The following is a 24,961-nucleotide window of genomic DNA, read 5'->3' on the forward strand; positions in this document are numbered from 1 at the left end:
ACTGAATTTGTTAGGTGGGCTAATAGGAGGTTCTGGTGGGGAGTCAGTGTGGGGAGGTATTGAACTAAGCCCTTCCTTAATTATGTTCTTGAGGGTCTGGTTTTCTACCTGTACGTCTCTTAGACCCTGATTCAACTGATCCACCTTTTGACCAAGTGTAAACACATAATTAGAGAGCTCCACAGGATTCATTGCTCCCCTTTAATTTTTTGGGCTTGGTATTTCTGTAACAATCCAAATACATCAATCTATAAATATTGTGTTGCTGATATAATCGTCATTAAAACAAACAAACAATATAGATCTTAGTGGCTTTAAGTGTGTTTCCTATATCAGATATAAAGGTTGAAACTTTAAACCCTTTTACCATGATTGGACGATATATAATATTGTTATATGCAATTCCAATACCATACATTAAATGCTACTGGGGATTGAGAATAAACGTACTTGCATATGCTATGGAAAATGTGAATACTCTCAGGCTCTAACTGTATCGATATAGTATGGAATAACACAATATAATACAAGTGGAAGATGGTAATGCAGACCCTTACCCAGACAAAGTCTAAGGATATCGATACAGGATGGTATTTGGATGAGAAGCTGTAAGCCAGTGTCCTTTCTTTGCAAGCGTGCTGCAGCTGAGCTCTGACCATTGGTGTGTAGCGTGACAAACACGGAAGTGAAATGGAACAGCCGTCGGTGACGTCACCCGTCTTACAGCTGGCTGCTTCTGCTGAATGGAGTCCTCGATGTATCATGTTAGTGAATCAGGTGAGATGAGTGAACAGAAGAGAAAAGTGATTCCTCTAAGCTTCGCTAAGTTCGGTAGATGAGAAGGCAGAGTAAAAATACACAGCAGGAAATGTGAACAATTAGTTCAGGTACAAAAAGGGCTTGTATCAAGTGGGAAGTTCAGGTAATACCAAGCAATGAGTGATAACAAGGGTGTGCCTTATAAAGGAGTCAGGAAACGAAAAGGAGGCTAATGGAACTCATTACCAAAGGAGGTAGTGAATGCCAATACCATAGATACATTTAAAAATAGTCTGGATAAATTTCTGTATATAAACAAAATTCATGGATATGATTGCTAGTATTAAATGGGTCACATTTTAATGGGGTTATTTAAGCTTAACTGGAGCTTTTTGTAAGTATTTTAGATTTGTATAGGTTAAACTCGATGGACTTCAGTCTTTTTTCAACCTTATCTACTATGTTACTATGATGAATAACCCTTAAAGGTACATATGAAATTACACTGTGACTGTGACTGTTTGAGTGGCCAAAATATCTCCAAGGATCACAGCTGAAGAATTGCGCTGCGGAATCTGTTTGTGCTCACAAATAACCAATAATAATAATAATTGTAGAAGATATATATATATATATATATATATATATATACAGTAGTATCAAAATTATTCAACTCCCATTGCAAATAAGGTTTATTGTCAAAATGTATAGACTTTAAACTTAACAAAAAAAGAATATACAATAGGATAGTTATTTCCCTTTAGTTAGAACTGCTGCCTTCCAAACAGTCTCTCTCAAAGCTGTACAAACGATGTATATTGGCAGATAGAGGCACTGGTTCTAAGGGATCTCCAAATGATTTTTCTCTCTGTTTCACAATTTTCCCAGAATAATTCTGTCTGTATCTGTGTTCAAAGGATATCACATTGGCATAGTATGTCTGAGCACCTTAATACATAAGTGCAGTATACTCACAGAGTAATATCAAACAGGCGGCTCCACAGGTGATTTCACAATCTTCCCAAAAAGGGGTTCTGTCTGTATCTGTGTTCAAAGAATATCACATTGATATAGTATGTCTGTGTACCTTAAAGGGACATTAAACACTTTGAGAAGGTAATATAAAATGATAAATTGTATATAATAAAAGAACTCTGCAATATACTTTCATTATTTATTTTGTACTCTTTGCCTGTAATTCCATTCTGAAATTGTGAGCTTTTCAGTTCCTGTTAGAAATGGAAGTGCAGAACACTGTTAAATCCAGCACAACCATTGGCTGCACACTCTAGTGACCTTTTTATAACTGACTCTAATTGGCCACAGCAGAGAAGGTAACACAAGTTACAACATGGCAGCTCCCAGTGTTTTATAGACACTAAAACTTTACACTTATTTTGTCACTTTTTAAACAACTAATGAAACTTTAAAAAATATATCTACATGCTAGTCATGGACTAATCTTTTATTTGAATGCATCATTCTATCTAGCATGTATTTAGTGTTTAATGTCCCTTTAATATATAAATGCAGTATACTCACAGGTGATATCACAAAAAACAGCAGATGATTTCACAAAAAGACAACGATCAGGAAAGGAAAAAAGCGGGATTTTAAAATAACATGTTTATTTTGCTCAACGCAAAAGTATTTCAATGGCTATACCGTCTTTTTCAAGAGCTATTTAAAAACTTTGTATAGCTTACAGAAAATCATATACAATGCCACATCGCAGGTGGCCTTAAATACACAATCATGGGCGGTATCTGATACCTCACTGGTTGAGGTCAGATTTACACTCGATTTTAAAAAACATTTAAATTAAAAAAACATTTAAAATAAAAATAAAAATAAAAAAACAAATTAAATGGTAAATACATATTTAGCAATTCATCAACAAATGTCTAAAAGTAACATTATTTAAAAAGAAAACAATATAAACCAATCCTAGATCGTTGTATTTCTCAGTTCCCTTTCAGGTTGTCATCTGTGTGCAAGTTCTCAACCAGGTCCGTTTCTGTATGGCTTGGTCACATGATATTATTCGTCCAATAGTGTAACAGATAGTTAGAAAGATAGTTAGAAAATATATTTAGGAAAAAGTCCATATTGAACTAAAGCATTAAAAAAAGAATTTTCACCAAAAAGAGAAAGACACATTGATTAAATTATTGTATTTAAAAAGTCATTTAAATAGATACAATGATGTTGTTTAATCAATACAATAATGTTGTTAAATTATATTAAAATATATCCTTTCCTTCTAAACATTAGGAAATCGAAATATACATTAAGATATAAATCCCCATATGTATTGTATTTATATAGAAAAGTTGCTACTTCATGTATATTTTCCTACCTTGTATGTATTTCACAAAACATCAATTTTATACATTAAATACAAAAAATTAAACATCATATATTTTATCTTATCTTTTCTATCAAAATGTCTGTTGTTTACAAAAACTAACAGACATTTCATGTATATTATCCTATCTTGTATGTATTTTATTTCGAAAAAAGTCAATTTTATACATTAAATACAAAAAATTAATTAAACATCATATATTTTATACATGATAACATGTAAAACAAAAAAATCAAAAGAGTTAGACCAAAGAGAACTTAAATGGATACATATACTTACGATACAAAGATTGCTGCCTTTGTTTAAATTTAAAATTTACATTTAAAAAAATACAAGATATAATGCACTTTATATGATCTATAAGTTTCAAATTTATAACACTATACAGATATTTTGACAGAAAAAATAAGATAAAATATATAAATGTTTAATTTTTTGAATTTTTTTGTATTTTTTGTGTAAATACAATTTATAAATCTTAAATTTATAACACTACATGAAATGTCTGTCAGTCTTTGTAAACAACAACAGACACTTTGACAGAAAAGATAAGATAAAATAAATTATGTTTAATTAATTTTTTGTATTTAATGTATAAAATGGATGTTTTTCAAAATAAAATACATACAAGATAGGATAATATACATGAAATGTCTTTTAGTTTTTGTAAACAACAGACATTTTGATAGAAAAGATAAGATAAAATACATGATGTTTAATTTTTTGTATTTAATGTATAAAAATGATGTTTTGTGAAATACATACAAGGTAGCACAATATACATGAAGTAGCAACTCTTCTATATAAATACAATACAATACATATGGGGATTTATATCTTAATGTATATTTCGATTTCATAATGTTTAGAAGGAAAGGATATATTTTGATATAAATTAACAACATTATTGTATCAATTAAACAACATCATTGTATCTATTTAAAAGACTTTTTAAATACAATAATTTAATCAATGTGTCTTTCTCTTTTTGGTGAAAATTCGTTTTTTAATGCTTTAGTTCAATATGGACTTTTTCCTGAATATATTTTCCAACAACTATCTGTTACACTATTGGACAAATAATATCATGTGACCAAGCCATGGTTGAGAACTTGCACACAGATGACAACCTGAAAGGGAACTGAGAAATACAACGATCTAGGATTGGTTTATATTTTTTCTTTTTAAATAATGTTACATTTAGACATTTGTTTAAATGAATTGCTAAATATGTGTTTACCATTGAATTTTTTTATTTTTTTTATTTTAAATGTTTTTTTAATTTAAATGTTTTTTTAAAATTGAGTGTAAATCTGACCTCAACCAATGAGGTATCAGATACCGCCCATGATTGTGTATTTAAGGCCACCTGCAATGTGGCATTGTATATGATTTTCTGTAAACTATACAAAGCTCTTGAAAAAGACGGTATAGCCGTTGAAACGCTTTTGCATTGAGCAAAATAAACATTTTATTTAAAAAGCCAGCATTTTTCCTTTCCTGATCATTGTCTTTTTGTGAAATCACCTGCTGTTTTTTTGTGATATCACCTGTGGAGCTGTTTGCCTGATATCATTCTGTGAGTATACTGCACTTGTATATTAAGGTGCACAGACACATACTATGTCAATGTGATAGTCTTTGAACACAGATACAGACAGAACCCCTTTTTGGGAAGATTGTGAAATCACCTGTGGAGCCGCCTGTTTGATATTACTCTGTGAGTATACTGCACTTATGTATTAAGGTGCTCAGACATACTATGCCAATGTGATATTCTTTGAACACAGATACAGACAGAATAATTCTGGGAAAATTGTGAAACAGAGAGAAAAATCCTTTGGAGATCCCTTAGAACCAGCGCCTCTATCTGCCAATATACATAGACTTTAAACTGTTTGCAATGAACAAATCAAACAAACGCAATTGAAATAGCTCAACACAATGAATGCTTCAAGTGGTTACCCCAAATTAAACTGAAAATGTAACTTTTAATGAATTCTGCAGTCTCAAAATTATTCAACCCCTTCATTGCAAGCATCTTTATCAACCCTGTTGCTGTTATGACCTGCTGCAAATGAGATGCATAGCCAGATACCAGCTTCACCCAACGTTCCTGAGGAATCTTAGCCCATTCCTCATGAGCAATGGCCTCCAGTTCAGTAATAATTTTGTGTTTTGCATGTGTCAACTACATTCAAATCCAACCAGATGTTTTCTATGGGGTTCAAGTACGGTGACTGTGATGGCCACTTTATAATCTTCCTGAACTTCTTCTGCAACCAAGCCTTGCTGGAATCTGAGGTATGCTTGGGATTATTGTCCTGTTGGAAGGTCCAATGATGCCAAAGCTTCAGTTTCCTCACAGACTGCACAACATTTTTTTTAGGATTTCCTGATACTTCATTGAATCCAACTTGCCTTTCCAGTGCCAGAGGATGCAAAGCAGCCCCAGAGCATCACTGAGCCACCACCATGCTTTCTTTTCAGTCTATGCTCCATTATTCTTCCTCCAGACATAACACTGATCCATTTGGCTGAAAAGTTCCAGTTTTGTTTCATTTCTCCACAGAACAGAATCCCACAACTTATGTGGCTTATTTAAATATTTTTGAGCACATTGGAACTGACTATTCTTGTGCTTTTGGGTCAGTAGTGGTGTATGTCTTGGAGTTCTGGCATGGAAACCTTCTGCGTTTAGTATAAGCCTTACTGTGTAAACTGAAACCTCAGTTCCTGTTACCGCCAGGTCTTGCTGCAGGTCTTTTGCAGTCACTCAAAGGTTTTTCTCAACCCACCTTCTCAGAAATCTGGTTGCAGCCATTTATAGCTTCCTTTTTCTGCCCTGTCCAGGTGGTGTAACCACTGCTCCTTTAACTTTGAATTTTTTCAGTGCCTTCGCTATCTTTTGTATCTTGTTCCTTGTTTGTGAAGGGTGATGATCTCTTCTCTTAATTTTTTGGACCATTCTATTGACTTAGCTATATTTCTAACATGAAGTCAAACGTGACACTTAGCAAAACCCTTGCCAGTTCAGGTATTTCATGTGTTCTAGCTCAAGCACACCCGGTGTAACTAATGAAACCCTTGATTAGTTGCATCTGGTGTGCTTGAAACAACACCTGTTTTTTTAAAAATACTATTAAAACAGGGGCACTTTCATTCATTAAAATTTACATTTAAGCATTTTTTTTTTAAAAAAAACTTACATTTTTCCTTAGGAAAACCAGAATGACTAAACCGGCTTCCGGCAATAGTTGCGAGCACCCCAAGGCATCCAGCGCATGAGACCACACAACGATAGGAAGATGCCGGATTCGTACAGCATGAGAAGCGGGCGGAAGTTTGCCGGTCTGGGTTTCCTAAAGAAAAAGGCATTTAAAAGAAAAAGCTTAAATGAAAGTGCCCCTGTTTTTAATAGTATTATTTTTAAAAGGGGGACTTATTCATTCAAATTTACATTGACTTTAACAAGTGAGATCTGTTTATGTGACTGTCAACGTGATATTTCACTGCATGACATCGTTTTTTTTTTGAGAACTGTGTTTCAAAAGTCAAATATTATGGAGATCTGTTTTCTGACATTTTTTTTATAATGGTTATTGCATTAGAAGTGGGAGGGTTAATTAGTCCAATGGATAAGCTTCATAGGTTAACAAAAAATACTGTTCTACAGATGAATTTGTAATGGATTTAGTGATGTTAAATGAAATTCAGCAAAAAAAAAGAAAGAAAGAAGAAAGTTTTATTATTTGTTATGTGCATTTCTAAGACAAACGTTGATTGCTAATGAATCTCTGAAATGCCATCATTGAGTGAAAGAATTGCAGTTTGCCATTATAAGCCCAGTGAGTACGGACACTAGTTTGCTTTTATAACAATCCCATGATCCTGCACACTAGCAAGCTGAGTTTAACCATTTATAAACCCATAATATGAACTATAATATACATTACAGCTGAACAACAGTTTGGGTTGCATTAAAAGAGACAAAAAATCCTCCCTTGAAAACTAAAATATGCAATATCTTTAACACTTACCTTCATGCAAGAGAAAAAAAGCTTTGTTAATGTCCTTTTTATTAAAACCAACTCTCCTTTACCCTACGTTACCTTAAATAATGAACTCCTAGCTTTCTTGCAAGTGGTCCCTCTGCTTTTGAGAGTGAAAGTCCATACTTAAAAGGATATTCCAGACAAAATTGGAAACCACATGGGTGCATTTCGGTATTGAACAGAAGCAATTTTGTAATATACATGCATTAGCAAAAATGCTTCTAATAAAAGCTATAGTTGTTTCAAAAGTGTATTTAAGTATGCACCGTGCACCAGCATTTTAAACACTTGTTTGGAGAGCCTAAGGTGCTTTAACCACCTGGTAATGACTCCATTTGTTAATTGCTGACATGATACACGCCCCACTGATGATCTGAGCAGCTGCATTTTTTAAAAATGTGGATGCAGTGAAAATATGTAACTATGCTTCACATGCACGTGCAGAGAAAAATGTTAACACTAAAACAGTGATAACCCTTAATAGAAGCATGTTTTCCAATACATGTATATTGAAAATATGTTTCTATTCAAAGATGCAATAAATCCATGTGCATTTATATTTTGACTGGAATGTACCTTTAAGCCTTTTATCAGATACTTCAGTGTCGGATTTAGCAGCAGTTGAAAAGGAACAAAACATATTTGTCAGGCTAGGGTGACTTGGAGTAAGGTACGTAAGCATAATGGTGGGGGGTTGATTTTATTAAAAAATTACATTAACAACATGTATTTCTCTTGCAGGAAAATAAAGGTAAGTATATTACATATTTAGGCCTAGATTTAGAGTTGGGCGGTAGCCGTGAAAACCAGCGTTAGAAGCTCCTAACGCTGGTTTTAGGCTCACTTTTCAGCCGCGACTTTTCCATACCGCAGATCCCCTTACGTAAATTGCGTTTCCTATCTTTTCAATGGGATTTTTCTAACTCCGGTATTTAGAGTCTGAAGTGAGCGTTAAACATCTAACGACAAAACTCCAGCCGCAGGAAAAAAGTCAGTAGTTAAGAGCTTTCTGGGCTAACGCCAGTTCATAAAGCTCTTAACTACTGTACTCTAAAGTACACTAACACCCATAAACTACCTATGTACCCCTAAACCGAGGTCCCCCCACATCGCCGCCACTCTATTAAATTTTTTTTAACCCCTAATCTGCCGACCGCCACCTACGTTATACTTATGTACCCCTAATCTGCTGCCCCTAACACCGCCGACCCCTATATTATATTTATTAACCCCTAACCTGCCCCCCACAACGTCGCGGCCAGCTACCTACAACAATTAACCCCTAATCTGCCGACCGCAAAGCGCCGCCACCTACGTTATACTTATGTACCCCTAATCTGCTGCCCCTAACACCACCAAACCCTATATTATATTTATTAACCCCTAATCTGCCCCCCTCAATGTCGCCTCCACCTGCCTACACTTATTAACCCCTAATCTGCCGAGCGGACCGCACCGCTATTATTATAAAGTTATTAACCCCTAATCCGCCTCACCAAGTCATCCAAGATGGCATCCCTCGAATTCCGATTGGCTGATAGGATTCTATCAGACAATCGGAATTAAGGTAGGAATATTCTGATTGGCTGATGGAATCAGCCGATCAGAATCAAGTTCAATCCGATTGGCTGATTGGATCAGCCAATCGGATTGAACTTGATTCTGATTGGCTGATTCCATCAGCCAATCAGAATATTCCTACCTTAATTCCGATTGGCTGATAGAATCCTATCAGCCAATCAAATTCGAGGGACGCCACCTTGGATGACGTCATTTAAAGGAACCGTCATTCGTTGTTCAGTCGTCGGCCAGGATGGATGTTCCGCGTCGGAGGTCTTCAGGATCCTGCCGCTCCGCTCCGGATGGATGACCATAGAAGATCCCGCTTGGATGAAGACTTCAATCGGATGGAAGACCTCTTCTGACCCGCTTGGATGAAGACTTCAGCCGGATCATGGACCTCTTCAGCCCCCCGCTTGGGCTTGGATCAGGACATCGGAGGAGCTTTTCTGGATCGATCGGTGAACCTGGTATGGTGAAGATAAGGTAGGAAGATCTTCAGGGGCTTAGTGTTAGGTTTATTTAAGGGGGGTTTGGGTTAGATTAGGGGTATGTGGGTGGTGGGTTGTAATGTTGGGGGGGGTATTGTAAAAAAAGAGCTGAACTTCTTGGGGCATGCCCCGCAAAGGGCCCTGTTCAGGGCTGGTAAGGTAAAAGAGCTTTGAACTTTAGTAATTTAGAATAGGGTAGGGCATTTTTTTATTTTGGGGGGCTTTGTTATTTTATTAGGGGTCTTAGAGTAAGTGTAATTAGTTTAAAATTGTTGAAATATTTTTCTTATGTTTGTAAATATTTTTTTATTTTTTGTAACTTAGTTCTTTTTTATTTTTTGTACTTTAGATAGTTTATTTCATTGTAGTTATTTGTAGGTATTGTATTTAATGTATTTATTGATAGTGTAGTGTTAGGTTTAATTGTAGATAATTATAGGTATTTTATTTAATTAATTTATTGATAGTGTAGTGTTAGGTTTAATTGTAACTTAGGTTAGGATTTATTTTACAGGTAATTTTGTAATTATTTTAACTATTTTAGCTATTAAATAGTTCTTAACTATTTAATAGCTATTGTACCTGGTTAAAATAAATACAAAGTTACCTGTAAAATAAATATTAATCCTAAAATAGCTACAATATAATTATAATTTATATTGTAGCTATATTAGGGTTTATTTTACAGGTAAGTATTTAGCTTTAAATAGGAATAATTTATTTAATAAGAGTTAATTAATTTCGTTAGATTAAAATTATATTTAACTTAGGGGGGTGTTAGTGTTAGGGTTAGACTTCGCTTTAGGGGTTAATACATTTATTAGAATAGCGGTGAGCTCCAGTCGGTAGATTAGGGGTTAATAATTGAAGTTAGGTGTCGGCGATGTTAGGGAGGGCAGATTAGGGGTTAATACTATTTATTATAGGGTTAGTGAGGCGGATTAGGGGTTAATAACTTTATTATAGTAGCGCTCAGGTCCGGTCGGCAGATTAGGGGTTAATAAGTGTAGGCAGGTGGAGGCGACGTTGTGGGGGGCAGATTAGGGGTTAATAAATATAATATAGGGGTCGGCGATGTTAGGGCAGCAGATTAGGGGTACATAGGGATAATGTAAGTAGCGGCGGTTTACGGAGCGGTAGATTAGGGGTTAATAATAATATGCAGGGGTCAGCAATAGTGGGGACGGCAGATTAGGGGTTAATAAGTGTAAGGTTAGGGGTGTTTAGACTCGGGGTACATGTTAGAGTGTTAGGTGCAGACGTAGGAAGTGTTTCCGCATAGCAAACAATGGGGCTGCGTTAGGAGCTGAACGCGGCTTTTTTGCAGGTGTTAGGTTTTTTTTCAGCTCAAACAGCACCATTGTTTCCTATGGGGGAATCGTGCACGAGCACGTTTTTGAGGCTGGCCGCGTCCGTAAGCAACTCTAGTATCGAGAGTTGAAGCTGCGTTAAATATGCTCTACGCTCCTTTTTTGGAGCCTAACGCAGCCTTTATGTGGACTCTCAATACCAGAGTTATTTTCATGGTGCGGCCAGAAAAAAGCCGGCGTTAGCTTTTCGGGTCGTTACCGACAAAACTCTAAATCTAGCCGTTAGTTTGCAAAGGATCAGTTATGTGTCCCTTTAAGTTCAAAGAGTTGCTCCATTCTAAACGTGATTTTTGTTTTTTAAAAACATTTTAACGTTGGATAAGATCAGTAAAATGGCTTAATGGTATGTGTGTCTTTGTAATCACTGCAAAACTAGAACAGGTGAAGTGAATCTAGTAAGAAGTTTTTGAGCTACAGTATATATGATTGAATTTTTTTTATTGAATCTATGGAGATCTTTACATTAAAACAAATGACTGTGTTTTCAGAGCTAGGTTTGTGCGCCTATGATTTTGAGATATTTACTTCAAATGACTAATCTAGTTTTGTGCTCATATTCAAACTACATTATAAATCTGAATTTTCATTATAACTTTGGTATGTAATTAGCAATATCGATGAAATTTGATGGAATAAACAAATAAATTATCTAGGAGTTTTTGCAATGTTTAAAGGTGTGCAATGCAATTGGTTAGAAGAGCAGAAAAATATTTTACATTGTTTTTTTGTAAAAATCTTTTTTAATTCAAAGCAGTTCCAATCCATCTGGAAACAGTTTCTTTTGCATGAGTTGTCATATTGCATTTTGGATTTAGCTAATCAAACAACCTTGACACTTTCTTATAATTGTTTATATACTTACTCAATCCGGGCATATGAATATCTAAAATGTTCTGGTTATAGCTTATATGTATTAGATATTACATCATCATTGTCATTGATTACAGATCAAATTAATAAAAATAATGTTTGACTATTTGAAATTCTATTGCTTATTAATTTACTGATTAAACACAAGTTTTCTTTGTATATGAAGGATATCATACATTATTTTATTTATGAAATTACATCATGTCTAAGTCAAATGTCGGAATTAGTTGTATAGGATTCCTACTAAACATAACATACATCCCATTTAAATGAAGATGCTTCTGAAAAAAACAAATTAAAGTGGTCTTAGGCTTTCTGCTTACTGTTTCTGTTCACTATTATTTTTTAGGAGCAAACTCATTAACAGAGAAGAAATGATAACTCTCTTTTTATATGCTGTTATGTAATTATTTTGTACTTTTCACTTTCTATGTCATATTTTCTGTGGAGCACTTTATTGATAACCTACACTTTTATATGGCCAAAACTATGTGAACACCTGACCATCACACCTGTATGACCTTGCTGTATTTCCCATTCTAAAACCATTGTCATTAATATGAAGATGGCTGCCCCCACTTCTCTGAGAAAGTTATCCACAAGAATTTGGAATGTGTCTTTGGGAATATGTATTCTGAGATGTAGTGTTCTCTTGGCAACCCTGTTAGTGCATGCTGCCTAACGATGGGTTAATGCTCGTTGGGTTGCCTGTATTTGCATATGCCATCCAACCTTGCTATCATCCGCACTATCCTTGTTGGCCACTTCTGGGAGTCAAGCTAATTTTAGGTCAGCTTAGAGCACCTGCTGCTGTGCTATTTAAGGGGCTCAGTCTCTCTACTTAGTGCCCGTGTATAGGAGTATTAATGGGTGAACAAAGTTTTTGCTTCATTTGTCTTCTATTAATTCTATTACCGACCTCAGCTTGTTTCCTGGACTCTGATTATTTACTGCAGTTATCGATCTTGGCTTGGATTTTGACCTCTCTCCCTGGATATAGATTTTGTTCTTTTCTTGCCCATATGGTTTGACCCTTAGCCTAGACTTTAACTACGAATATAGCATTCTTTTTTTATTTTCATGTCTTGGGATTCACCCTCCGTGCTGAGGCAGTGTATGTATTTAGTCACTTTTCCTGGACAGACTTTTACTTACCCCTTACAAATTCCCCATACCCAGATTCTTCCATCAGACTGCCAGACAGTAAATCATGATTTATCACTCCAGAGAATAAATTTTCACTGCTCCAGAGTACAGTGGCAGTGTGCTTTACACCACTCCAGCCGATGCTTGGCATTGTGCATGTTGACATGAGGCTTGTGTACAGCTGCTTGTCCATGGGAAGCCATTTGGAAAAGCTCTCGATTCTCAGTTCTTGTGCTTGTGCCTACAGTTTGGAACTCTGTAATGAGTGTTGTATCAGATAATAGGCAATTTTTATGTGTTTTGCTTTATTTTTGTGATAATATTTTTTCTATTCTGATGTAAAAATGCAATATTACATAATAACATGGTAGATGAAAAAAAGACAGAAGTCCATCAAGTTCAACCTATACAAATCTCAAGTTGAGCTTAAATTCATCCCATTAAAAAGGTGACCCATTTAACACAAGCAATCATATCCCTGAATTATGTTTCTATCCAGAAATATATCTAAACCATTTTTAAATGTATCTAAGGTATTGGCATTTACTACCTCCTCGGGAAATGAGTTCCACAATTTGATTGCTCTTACAGTGAAAAAACATTTAGTTGAAGGAGTTTAAATCTCCTTTCCTCCAGCCTTAAATTGTGACTTTTTGTCACAAACAATTTTCTTGTAATAAACAGAGCTTCTGCCATCTCTGTATCTGAGCCTTTAATATATTTATATTGAATGTTGAAATACAGAATAAAAATAACTGTACATGTATGAATACTGCATGTTAAATAAAAAAATGGTAATTGAATAATGGTTTTCCAATCCCTAATCTTAGTAATGTAGCAATTACAGTCACTTCCCATAATAAAGACTGACTGTAGGAAACCTGAACTTATATGACCGAATATCCCTTCAAGAATAACCAATTGGAATAATCAAAGGGAAATATCAAGTTTAAGTGCTGAAAAGTGAAAGTGAAACTCTGTGAACTTTTATTTTGACAGCCCAAAAAGAACTGTTTCATAAGTCATTTATTAACACCAATTAAATGAATGCCTCAATTTAATGTAGGGTGTTAAAGGGACACAAACCCCAAATTATCTGTATCATGAAAGAAAAAATGTGAGTTTTGTGTCCCTTTAAGGAGTGTGTAGCCAAATGTGGAAGAACAATTTAAAAGCAGGCTGATGAAAAACAAGTTACATCTGGGTGGGGAGGGGGATCTGGCAAGGGAGAACTGCCTTCCCTTTGATTTTTTCATTACTTTCTTTTTTTTTTTTAAAGCAAAATTTAAAAAATGAATTAAATATATTTTGTGACATTTAATAATTAATGTAACAGTAAAATAAATTATATTTTAAAATAATGAATACATATAAATATGTATCCCAAAAATTAGTTCATGTGTTTCATATGGATAACATTGAGCCCATGCACGTGAATTTACCCAAGAGTGAGCACTGATTGGCTAAAATGCAAGTCTGTCAAAAGAGGTAAAACAGAGGTAAAACGTGTATTAATATAACTGTGTTTGTTATGCAAAACTGGGGAATCGGTAATTAAGGGATCATCTATGTTTTAAAACAACAAAAATTCTGGTATTGACTTTCCCTTTAAATTAATTCCAGAAATGTCTGCTACATTATGTCATAGAAATATTGTCTTTGTAAAAAAGAGAACAGGGCTGCACAAACAGGTTCAAATTAAAAAACAAAAGTTTATTAGATACCTTGGCAAACACGGAGAATGACATCTGATGCGTTTCGTGTCCCCTAGCAGTGCTTAATAATACACTATGTGTATATGATTAAGCGCTGCTAGGGGGTGCAAAACGCGTCAGTCTGTCATTCTCCGTGTCTGCCAAGGTATCTAATAAACTGTTGTTTTTTTGTTTGTTTTTTTAAGTAAAGTTTTTTATTGAGACATGTATAAGAATAACAAAACAACACCATTATGAACATATGGTATAATAGTTGGTTAATACAAACAGTATGCATACAATTATGAAAAGAGTAGGTGAAGGGTAGTTCAAGGTTGGTCCGGGTACAAGAGTCTGCACCCGACCAGCATAAATGAGGTTAGTCAGTGGGCTAAAAGGTGATATAAAATAGTCTCTTTTTCAGGGGTTGTATAGATTGTGGATGGTTATTTGGTAGTTATATCTGCTATAGGTATCAGGGTAGATAATTTTGCTAATGGACCTGTATAATTAAAGGGGCTGCAGAACCCAGGAAACAGGGAAAAGAAAGGAAGGGGTAGAAAAAAAAATTGGATGAGTTTCATTGATGGGGAAGGGTGGAGTGGGAGGTATACGAAGGGGAGGGGTAACAGGACATGGTGGCAGGAGGGGGTTCTAAGAGGTAGGTTTGGGATTGGGAGTCAGTTCCCATCTTGGAAATTCATAAAGCCAGAGAGACCAAATCTCATGAAAGGAGTCGACCTTATCATAAATGGTTGTTTTTTATTTGAATCTGTTTGTGCAGCCCTGTTCTCTTTTTTGCATCTTTTTTTCTGGACAGTTCCTGCCTTTCTTGGGCTAGCTGCCTGATTGTTACAGACCTCAGCTAGCTGCCTGATTGTTAAAGACCTCAGCTAGCTGCCTGATTGTTACAGACCTCAGCTAGCTGCCTGATTGTTACAGACCTCAGCTAGCTGCCTGATTGTTACAGACCTCAGCTAGCTGCCTGTTTGTTACAGACCTCAGCTAGCTGCCTGATTGTTACAGACCTCAGCTAGCTGCCTGATTGTTACAGACCTCAGCTAGCTGCCTGATTGTTACAAACCTCAGCTACCTGCCTGATTGTTACAGACCTCAGCTAGCTGCTTGATTGTTACAGACCTCAGCTAGCTGCCTGATCGTTACAGACCTCAGCTAGCTCCCTGATCGTTACAGACCTCAGCTAGATGCCTGATTGTTACAGACCTCAGCTAGCTGCCTGATCGTTACAGACCTCAGCTAGCTGCCTGATTGTTACAGACCTCAGCTAGCTGCCTGATTGTTACAGATCTCAGCTAGCTGCCTGATTGTTACAGACCTCAGCTAGCTGCCTGATTGTTACAAACGTCAGCTAGCTGCCTGATTGTTACAGACCTCAGCTAGCTGCCTGATTGTTACAGACCTCAGCTAGCTGCCTGATTGTTACAGAGCTCAGCTAGCTGCCTGTTTGTTACAGACCTCAGCTAGCTGCCTGATTGTTACAGACCTCAGCTAGCTGCCTGATTGTTACAGACCTCAGCTAGCTGCCTGATTGTTACAGACCTCAGCTAGCTGCCTGATTGTTACAGACCTCAGCTAGCTGCCTGATTGTTACAGACCTCAGCTAGCTGCCTGATTGTTACAGACCTCAGCTACCTGCCTGATTGTTACAGACCTCAGCTAGCTGCTTGATTGTTACAGACCTCAGCTAGCTGCCTGATTGTTACAGACCTCAGCTAGCTCCCTGATCGTTACAGACCTCAGCTAGCTGCCTGATTGTTACAGACCTCAGCTAGCTGCCTGATTGTTACAGACCTCAGCTAGCTGCCTGATTGTTACAGACCTCAGCTAGCTGCCTGATTGTTACAGACCTCAGCTAGCTGCCTGATTGTTACAGACGTCAGCTAGCTGCCTGATTGTTACAGACCTCAGCTAGCTGCCTGATTGTTACAGACCTCAGCTAGCTGCCTGATTGTTACAGACCTCAGCTAGCTGCCTGATTGTTACAGACCTCAGCTAGCTGCCTGATTGTTACAGACCTCAGCTAGCTGCCTGATTGTTACAGACCTCAGCTAGCTGCTTGATTGTTACAGACCTCAGCTAGCTGTCTGATTGTTACAGACCTCAGCTAGCTGCCTGATTGTTACAGACCTCAGCTAGCTGCCTGATTGTTACAGACCTCAGCTAGCTGCTTGATTGTTACAGACCTCAGCTAGCTGTCTGATTGTTACAGACCTCAGCTAGCTGCCTGATTGTTACAGACCTCAGCTAGCTGCCTGATTGTTACAGACCTCAGCTAGCTGCCTGATTGTTACAGACCTCAGCTAGCTGCCTGATTGTTACAGACCTCAGCTAGCTGCCGTTTGATGACGTCATTTTCCGTGAACATTGGCACTGTGCAGGGCGCTTACTGTTGCAGCTGATTCTACTGTTTGGAAATATTGTATTTGTGTTGCTGCTCTAAGGAAAACAGACAGTTAAAATACTGCACATAAAATATATTTGTTTTATGTTTGTTTGGTGTCATAATGCTCGACCAGTTTTATGATATATAATATAATGCGACCATCCATTTTAGAATATTTTTATATGAATACATTTGAATAATAGAATGTACTTTTTACCGGAAAAGTCATATTCTAGTGCTCAAAAGTAATTCATCTAGCACAGTACAGCACTAAAACTTGTTACACAGTTAGTAATTATGGCAACAAGAATTGAGAAAAACCTTGTGAAATAAACAGAGATGGAAAAACAGGATCAATAAAGGGAACAAAACTTAATTAAAATTAGAGAATCTAATTTGTTTCAACAAATTCAGTCTGTCAACTATTTGCAAAAATTAGCAAGATTAATACAGTTGTACTCATAAGTGCATTGTGAAAACGTAGCATTTTAATATTATTAAAAAGCAGCTTACAAAAAAAAGAAAAACAAGACTTTCATTCTCCCAGTTTCATTAAAGATCATAATTCGTATACACTGTTAGTTTTAACTTTTGCTGCATCTATATATTGGGTGTAACATAAAGAGTAAGGGCTTTATCGTGGCTCTTTGCATGTGTCGAAAGTAGAACACTTATTACAAGTTGAAAGTAGACACTTTTGCTCTAGTGCAATTGAGTTTAAAGGGACATTCCGGTCAAATTTTAAATGCACATAGATTAATTCCATCTTTGAAAAGAAACATATTTGCAATATACATGTAGTGGCAAAAATGCTTCTAGTAAAAGTTATCACTGTGTTAGTGTTAGCATTTTTCTCTGCACATGCATGTGAAGCATAGCTAGATATTCTCAGTGCACCCACATTTTAAATACTGCAGCTGCTCAGACCATAGTTGAGGCTTGTATCATGTCAGCAATTAACAAATTGAGTCATTACCAGATGGTACAAACACCTTAGGCTCTCTGAGCAAGTGCTGTGTTAAAATGCTGGTGCACGGTGCATACTTAAATAGCTATAGTTTTTATTAGAAGCATTTTTGCTAATACATGTACATTACAAAAATGCTTCTATTCAAAACTGAAATGCAGCCATGTGGATTCCAATTTTTGCTGGAATGTCCCTTTAACAAGTGTCGGGATAGCCTAACTTCAGAGCTCTGGTTAACCTTCACAGGAGTCAAAAAAGTTGCACAAAACACATCAAAATTATATTAAAAAGTAAAGTTACACTTATAATAACACTGTCTCATAAACATTATTAAAAAATATGTATTGCATAAAAAAAGGTTATAAGGATTTAAAGATATGAGGTCTCAGGTGTTAGAAAAAAAAAGCATGCAAAGGACTTTATTTACAGGTCTAAAGAAAATTAAAGAACAGGAAAAAATACTGGCAAAAAATCATCAGTATTAATTTGTTTCCTTTAATTTTTTAAAGTGGTTAATTCATTAATGAGCTCTGAAGAGCTCGCTAAAACGATCCACTTCGTGCAAGAGCCCCGGCTCTGCACTAAAAGTTAAAGGGAGATACGTCCCACATTTTTTTCTTCCATGATTGAGATAGAGAATGCAATTTTAAACAACATTCCAAATTACTTCTTTTATCTAATTTGTTTTACTATCTTGATATCCTTTGTTGAAAAGCATATCTAAATAGGCTCAGTAGCTGCTCACAATTGGCTGCATAGATGCCTCATGTGACTGGCTCATCCATGTACATTGCTATTTCTTCAACAAAGGATACCTAAAGAATGAAGCACATTAGATAATAGAAGTAAATATTGTTTAAAATTGTATTGCCTATCTAAATCATGAAATAAAAATGTTGGGTTTCATGTCCCTTTAAGATAAGTATTCTAGCTACATAGGAACTTTTCACCTGTAGCTTTGAACATTTACATCCGTTTTAATGAAATTAAATATAAATGTTTAACTAAAAATATCAGTATTTATTTTGTTTTAAACTAAATGAATACCGAATAGCGCAGCCAAAAAATATTAGGGGGAAATTCATTTCCCCAAATATTTGTCACAAAAATTTTTGGAAGGGGCCTTAGTGTTTAATGCCCCTTTAAAGGGATATGAAACTCAATTTTTTCTTTCATGATTTAGATAACGCATGTGATTTTAAACTACTTTCTAATTTACTTCTACTATCAATTTGTCTTTGTTAACTTTGTATATTTTGTTGAACATATGCTTAGAAGCCATCCCATTTCTGGAGCACTAAATGGCAGCAGTTTTGCAAGAATGTTATCTATTAGCAAGAGCTAACTATATGGCAGTAGAATTTCCTGCCATGTAGTGCTCCAGATGTCTACCTAGGTATCTTTTCAAAACAGAATATCATGGGAACTAAGCAAGGTTGATAAGAGAAGTAAATTGAAAACTTTTTAAATGGTATGCTCTGTCTGAATCACAAAAGAACATTTTTGGGTTTCATATCCCTTTAACAACATAATACATTGTGCAAACACTGCTGCCATCTAGTGCTTATAAGAGATTATGACTATCTTGTGTTTCTACAGGCGCTTCTGAATGATATAAATGCATGTTCGTCTAGCACAGATTAAGCTGCAGCTATTTGTGTGACTGATTTGGAATTAGAACTTCTGTTTGAAGAACCTTGATAATTTATTTTTTGTGTGTCTTTTTGATCATTTGCTGTTTGAATAGGATACAGGTAATTAATCTGCATTACATAAAAACATAAGTTTTTTTTTGTTTTAATATTTCTATTTGCAGATGTAAAAGCAATAGTTAGCCAGATTACAGCATTGTATACTCTCCTGTATTCTCATGATAGTAGATACACTTTGGGTGTTTATACTTCTATTACCCGAATACTATACCAAATAAAGTTTAACTATGATTTTTTGCAGACTTTCCTACAAGACCATTCGATGTTTAAATCAGCTTAGCACTTGTTGAAACAATATTTTACACATTTAGTGAATCAGTGGTGTGATGATGTAGCCATTTTAAATCGGCTCTTCATGTTTTTTTTGTTAATATCTGTGTAAAACCCTTTGTAACAATGTGGAGGTCAGTGCAAATAATAATACCATTAACTCACATTAATTAGCAGGTGTGACCTATAAAAAAAACATAATATGCCCAGACATTTTAGGGCAAAACAGCCCCCCACCTTAATTTATTATTTGAGAATACTCATAAAAAAACAAGAACATACTCTGACAAACTCTCACACACATGCATGCTCTTTCACACACTGACACACTCTCTAACACACTCACTTTCTCACACCCACACACAAACTTTCTCTCACAAACCCACACTCACTCTCTCACAAGATCCATTACCATGTATACATACAAAAGCAAATATATATATACATTTATTCAATCCCTTTAGCTCTGAAAATAAGAAAAAACTACACTTTCTTGACACACTCTTCTTTTTTAGATTTTCAATACAGGTTAGACAGAGGCATTAGTATTTAAACCTAAACCACATTCTCAAAATTCACACTCCTCCCAAGTGTGATGATAGTTTGATATACAGAAAAAGGAATTATGAACGGGCGCTTAAAAAGCTAAGGTGGTTGCACACCTTGTTGCACGTTTGCACATCCTGGACTTTTTTGCTAGAAAGCATTCACTTGCAAGCTCTTGTGAGAGAAGATCGTCATAGTACTTGTAAACCTGTGTAACTTCTAGGAGTGCACAGGGAAGTAAGGTGACTAGTACTCACCTTATGCATTTATAACACATATTTACACTAATCTACACTAATCCTTGACTAACAGGAGGGATAACTGTAACTTATTATCTAAAAAACAGTGCTGGACAGATTAGACACAAAGTGTCAGGATTGCCGGTATGTTTTCAGTGACGCCGCACGTATACAGTAACAGTGAGTCTTTTCTGCTACACACGGACATCATTTGTACTCTGTTTGCATAAGGTACCTAGAGACTAAGACTTTTATCGGTAAAAGTTACACACTGGAAAGGGAGATGTTGCTACTTCTCTGAGAATTGTTATTGTTGATCACCGTAATGGACCCGCATAGCGGAAATGATTTGTTATTATAAATTAAATAGCATTTGTATAGATCATCGCCTTTTTATCTTTACACTTATACACTTTATTTTTCGATACTTTGTTTTTAGACACTCTTCTTTTTAAACCTACCTCTATCATTCCCCAGTGAGGTGAAAAGCAGCTGCTACTGTGGCCATCATAAATGGGGTTCAGAAGTAGAGCCTCTCCTACGTCTTGACACTTGGCATGCTGCCTCCAATTGATGTATTCATGCAGGACAGTAGCAGTGACTATGGGGCATCACAGTCCTTACATGCTGCACAGCTGCTCTACTCTGCCCATGTGCTAGGGCAATATAATTTAAAAGAAATGTTCTAAAATGAACAGATGTACTGATGCCTCCTCACCAGTGACGTGCTGTCATAGGAGGCAGGTGAGGCCTAAGTGTGTAATTATACAATTTAATAATGTTTAATAAAATAAAAAATAAAAAAAATTAAGTTTTCACAAAAGCAAAAAAATTTTGTTCTCAAAGGTCCCCCCCTATCCCCCACCCCCAGCCGCCAAATACACCATATTATAGAAGAAGCCAGGCTTGTGCCCTTAATGTTTATTCAAATACATTACAGATCTCCCCGCAGTGCCACACAGTACATCCATATTGTGCAAGAAAGTAAAGGCTGTGAGCTGTTCAGCTCCCCTTCCGTTGCACAATATAAATGCATTTATTCGTATGTGCCACTAGAGACTGCCACCCAGTGGCAATAAAAGCTTAATGCTCTTCTCTCACGGCCCATACCGCTCCCTATAGAGGCTGCTCTCTAGCAGCCTCGGGACTCGGCCGGGAGCCAATCAGAGGCATGCTTCTCTTTTTCATTTGCAGGTCTGGGACTCACGGGTTCCAGGCGGGAGACTGAGAGCTGACATCAAGGCATGGAGTGAGATGCATGCTGTTGAAGAGGACGCAGTTAGGCTCAGTCGTTGTCGGTACGTGACTGAGGTGAGGTGTGAGAGCTCAGCTCCCGTTGTCAGTGACTGTGACTGATACTTAGCCATAGCCAAGCAAGCTGCTCTTAAACCTTAGCCGCTGCCTACCTAGCCAGCCCAGGTTAGCTGAAAGCCAGCCGACTGAGCCGAGGTGTCTAACTGTCTGTGTGGACAATAACTGTCATTTTTGAGACAGACTTGACTGGAGACAACTTCTTCAAGTGACGCATTTCAAGGGGCATTTTGATGTGCATTGCCCTTAAGAGGACAATCAGCTCTTTTACAAACATCTTTTTTGCGCCCATAAAAAACAAAACCTAAAAAACCCCCCACCAAAGCGCCCCCCCCCCAAAAAAAAGTCCAGAGGGGAAGATATTCTTTCAGGCAGTGAAGGTCTTCATCCAGCAGGGGGACATCTTCTATCTTCAACCAGAGCGAAGGCGCCGCGGAGCAGAGGTGATCTCGGAGCGTAGATGACCGTGGAGCAGGACCGGTGATTGTGGAGCAGGACCAGCCCTGTCGCAGAGCAGGACTGAGTGGAGGTTCCTCTTTATGCGGTCACCGCCGCACACTGATGATTGAATGCAAGGTACCCCATTAATATTGGGGTACCTTTCATTCCTATTGGCTGTAATTTTGAAATCAGACAAAAGGATGAGAGCTACTGAAATCCTATTGGCTGATTTGAACAGCCAATAGGATTTCAGTAGCTTTCATCCTATTGACTGATTTCAAAATTTCAGCCAATAGAATTGCAAGCTACCTTGAATTCAATATTCAGTATTCATTCCTCTTGAGCCGTAGGAATTGACTATAGGGGACATTGTTCATCCAGCATTATTTGTGTGCACTTTTCGCCTGGATGAAACTATTGTGGTCCATTGTTTGTCTATAATTTTTAACTGCCACCTTCCCTTCGGTATCTTTAAACAGAATTCGATCTAAAAATTAAATTTGAGCTTATCGGTAGGGCAGAGAGAAAATGTAAATAAGGTACTGCATGTCTTTTAGTCTGCACTGTAACCCAACAAATTTTTAACATCAGATAGATTAAATATTTTATGTATCCATTTGTATCGATATGTATATTTATAATCAAGTATTGTATTTCAAGTATATAAGAAAATGTATTTGGGTGCTGTATATCAATTGTATTTGAATATGAATACATTTAGAATGGATCATGGAAAACCAAACATGTAAATATTAACCAAGGTTTTTTTTAATAACATTGTATTTTAAATCTATATATGTATTAGGTCTGAATTTTATCATATAGCTGATCGAGCCCAGAGCGGACTTTTATGAGCGGTAGATCTCAGACACACCCCCCACTTTGTGATTGGTGTAATTCAATTTTAAATAGACAAAGGGCGCAAGTCTCAATCTATCCGTCAATTTTACCTCTTGAAAAAGCCTGGGTGCTGACCGGGGGAAACACGTCGAGGACAGCAACGAACCTTCAGAGTCGAAGTGCCCTTATCCTCACTAGCCACCAAGCATGGTTAGGGCATCCAGAAACCCGCCAGAGACTTTGGTGCAGCATAAGAGGGCAAACCTCATCAGCCCTTCTGTGAGAGAAAGGGAGCTACATCTATACGCTTATCTGAATGTTTGAATGATATATTTATCCAGTAAGGGCAACACGTCAAAAAGCACCCAGAAATGGTTTAATACAAAGAGCTGGAGAGTACTTAGCTGGCCAGCAATGAGTCCAGATCTAAATCCAATAGAGCACCTGTGGAGAGATCTCAAAACAGCAGTTGGAAAAAAGAATCCTTCCAATCTAACGGCTAGATTTGGAGTTTTGTCGGTAACGACCCGAAAAACTAACGCCGGCTTTTTTCTGGCCGCACCATAAAAATAACTCTGGTATTGAGAGTCCACATAAAGGCTGCGTTAGGCTCCAAAAAAGGAGCGTAGAGCATTTTTAACGCAGCTTCAACTCTCGATACCAGAGTTGCTTACGCAAGTGGCCAGCCTCAAAAACGTGCTCGTGCACGATTCTCCCATAGAAAACAATGGGGCTGGTTGAGCTGAAAAAAAACCTAACACCTGCAAAAAAGCCGCGTTCAGCTCCTAACGCAGCCCCATTGTTTGCTATGGGGAAACACTTCCTACGTCTGCACCTAACACTCTAACATGTACCCCGAGTCTAAACACCCCTAACCTTACAATTATTAACCCCTAATCTGCTGCCCCCGCTATCGCTGACCCCTGTATATTATTTTTAACCCCTAATCTGCCGCTCCGTAAACCGCCGCTACTTACATTATCCCTATGTACCCCTAATCTGCTGCCCTAACATCGCCGACCCCTATATTATATTTATTAACCCCTAATCTGCCCCCCACAATGTCGCCTCCACCTGCCTACACTTATTAACCCCTAATCTGCCGACCGGACCTGAGCGCTACTATAATAAAGTTATTAACCCCTAATCCGCCTCACTAACCCTATAATAAATAGTATTAACCCCTAATCTGCCCTCCCTAACATCGCCGACACCTAACTTCAATTATTAACCCCTAATCTGCCGACCGGAGCTCACCGCTATTCTAATAAATGTATTAACCCCTAAAGCTAAGTCTCACCCTAACACTAACACCCCCCTAAGTTAAATATAAATTACATCTAACGAAATTAATTAACTCTTATTAAATAAATTATTCCTATTTAAAGATAAATACTTACCTGTAAAATAAATCCTAATATAGCTACAATATAAATTATTATTATATTATAGCTATTTTAGGATTTATATTTATTTTACAGGTAACTTTGTATTTATTTTAACCAGGTACAATAGCTATTAAATAGTTAAGAACTATTTAATAGCTAAAATAGTTAAAATAATTACAAATTTACCTGTAAAATAAATCCTAACCTAAGTTACAATTAAACCTAACACTACACTATCAATAAATTAATTAAATAAACTACCTACAATTACCTACAATTAACCTAACACTACACTATCAATAAATTAATTAAATACAATTCCTACAAATAAATACAATTAAATAAACTAGCTAAAGTACAAAAAATAAAAAAGAACTAAGTTACAAAAAATAAAAAAATATTTACAAACATAAGAAAAATATTACAACAATTTTAAACTAATTACACCTACTCTAAGCCCCCTAATAAAATAACAAAGACCCCCAAAATAACAAAATGCCCTACCCTATTCTAAATTACTACATTTCAAA

This window comes from Bombina bombina, chromosome 3 (genome assembly GCF_027579735.1).
Source record: "Bombina bombina isolate aBomBom1 chromosome 3, aBomBom1.pri, whole genome shotgun sequence".
NCBI classification, from domain to species: Eukaryota; Metazoa; Chordata; class Amphibia; order Anura; family Bombinatoridae; genus Bombina; species Bombina bombina.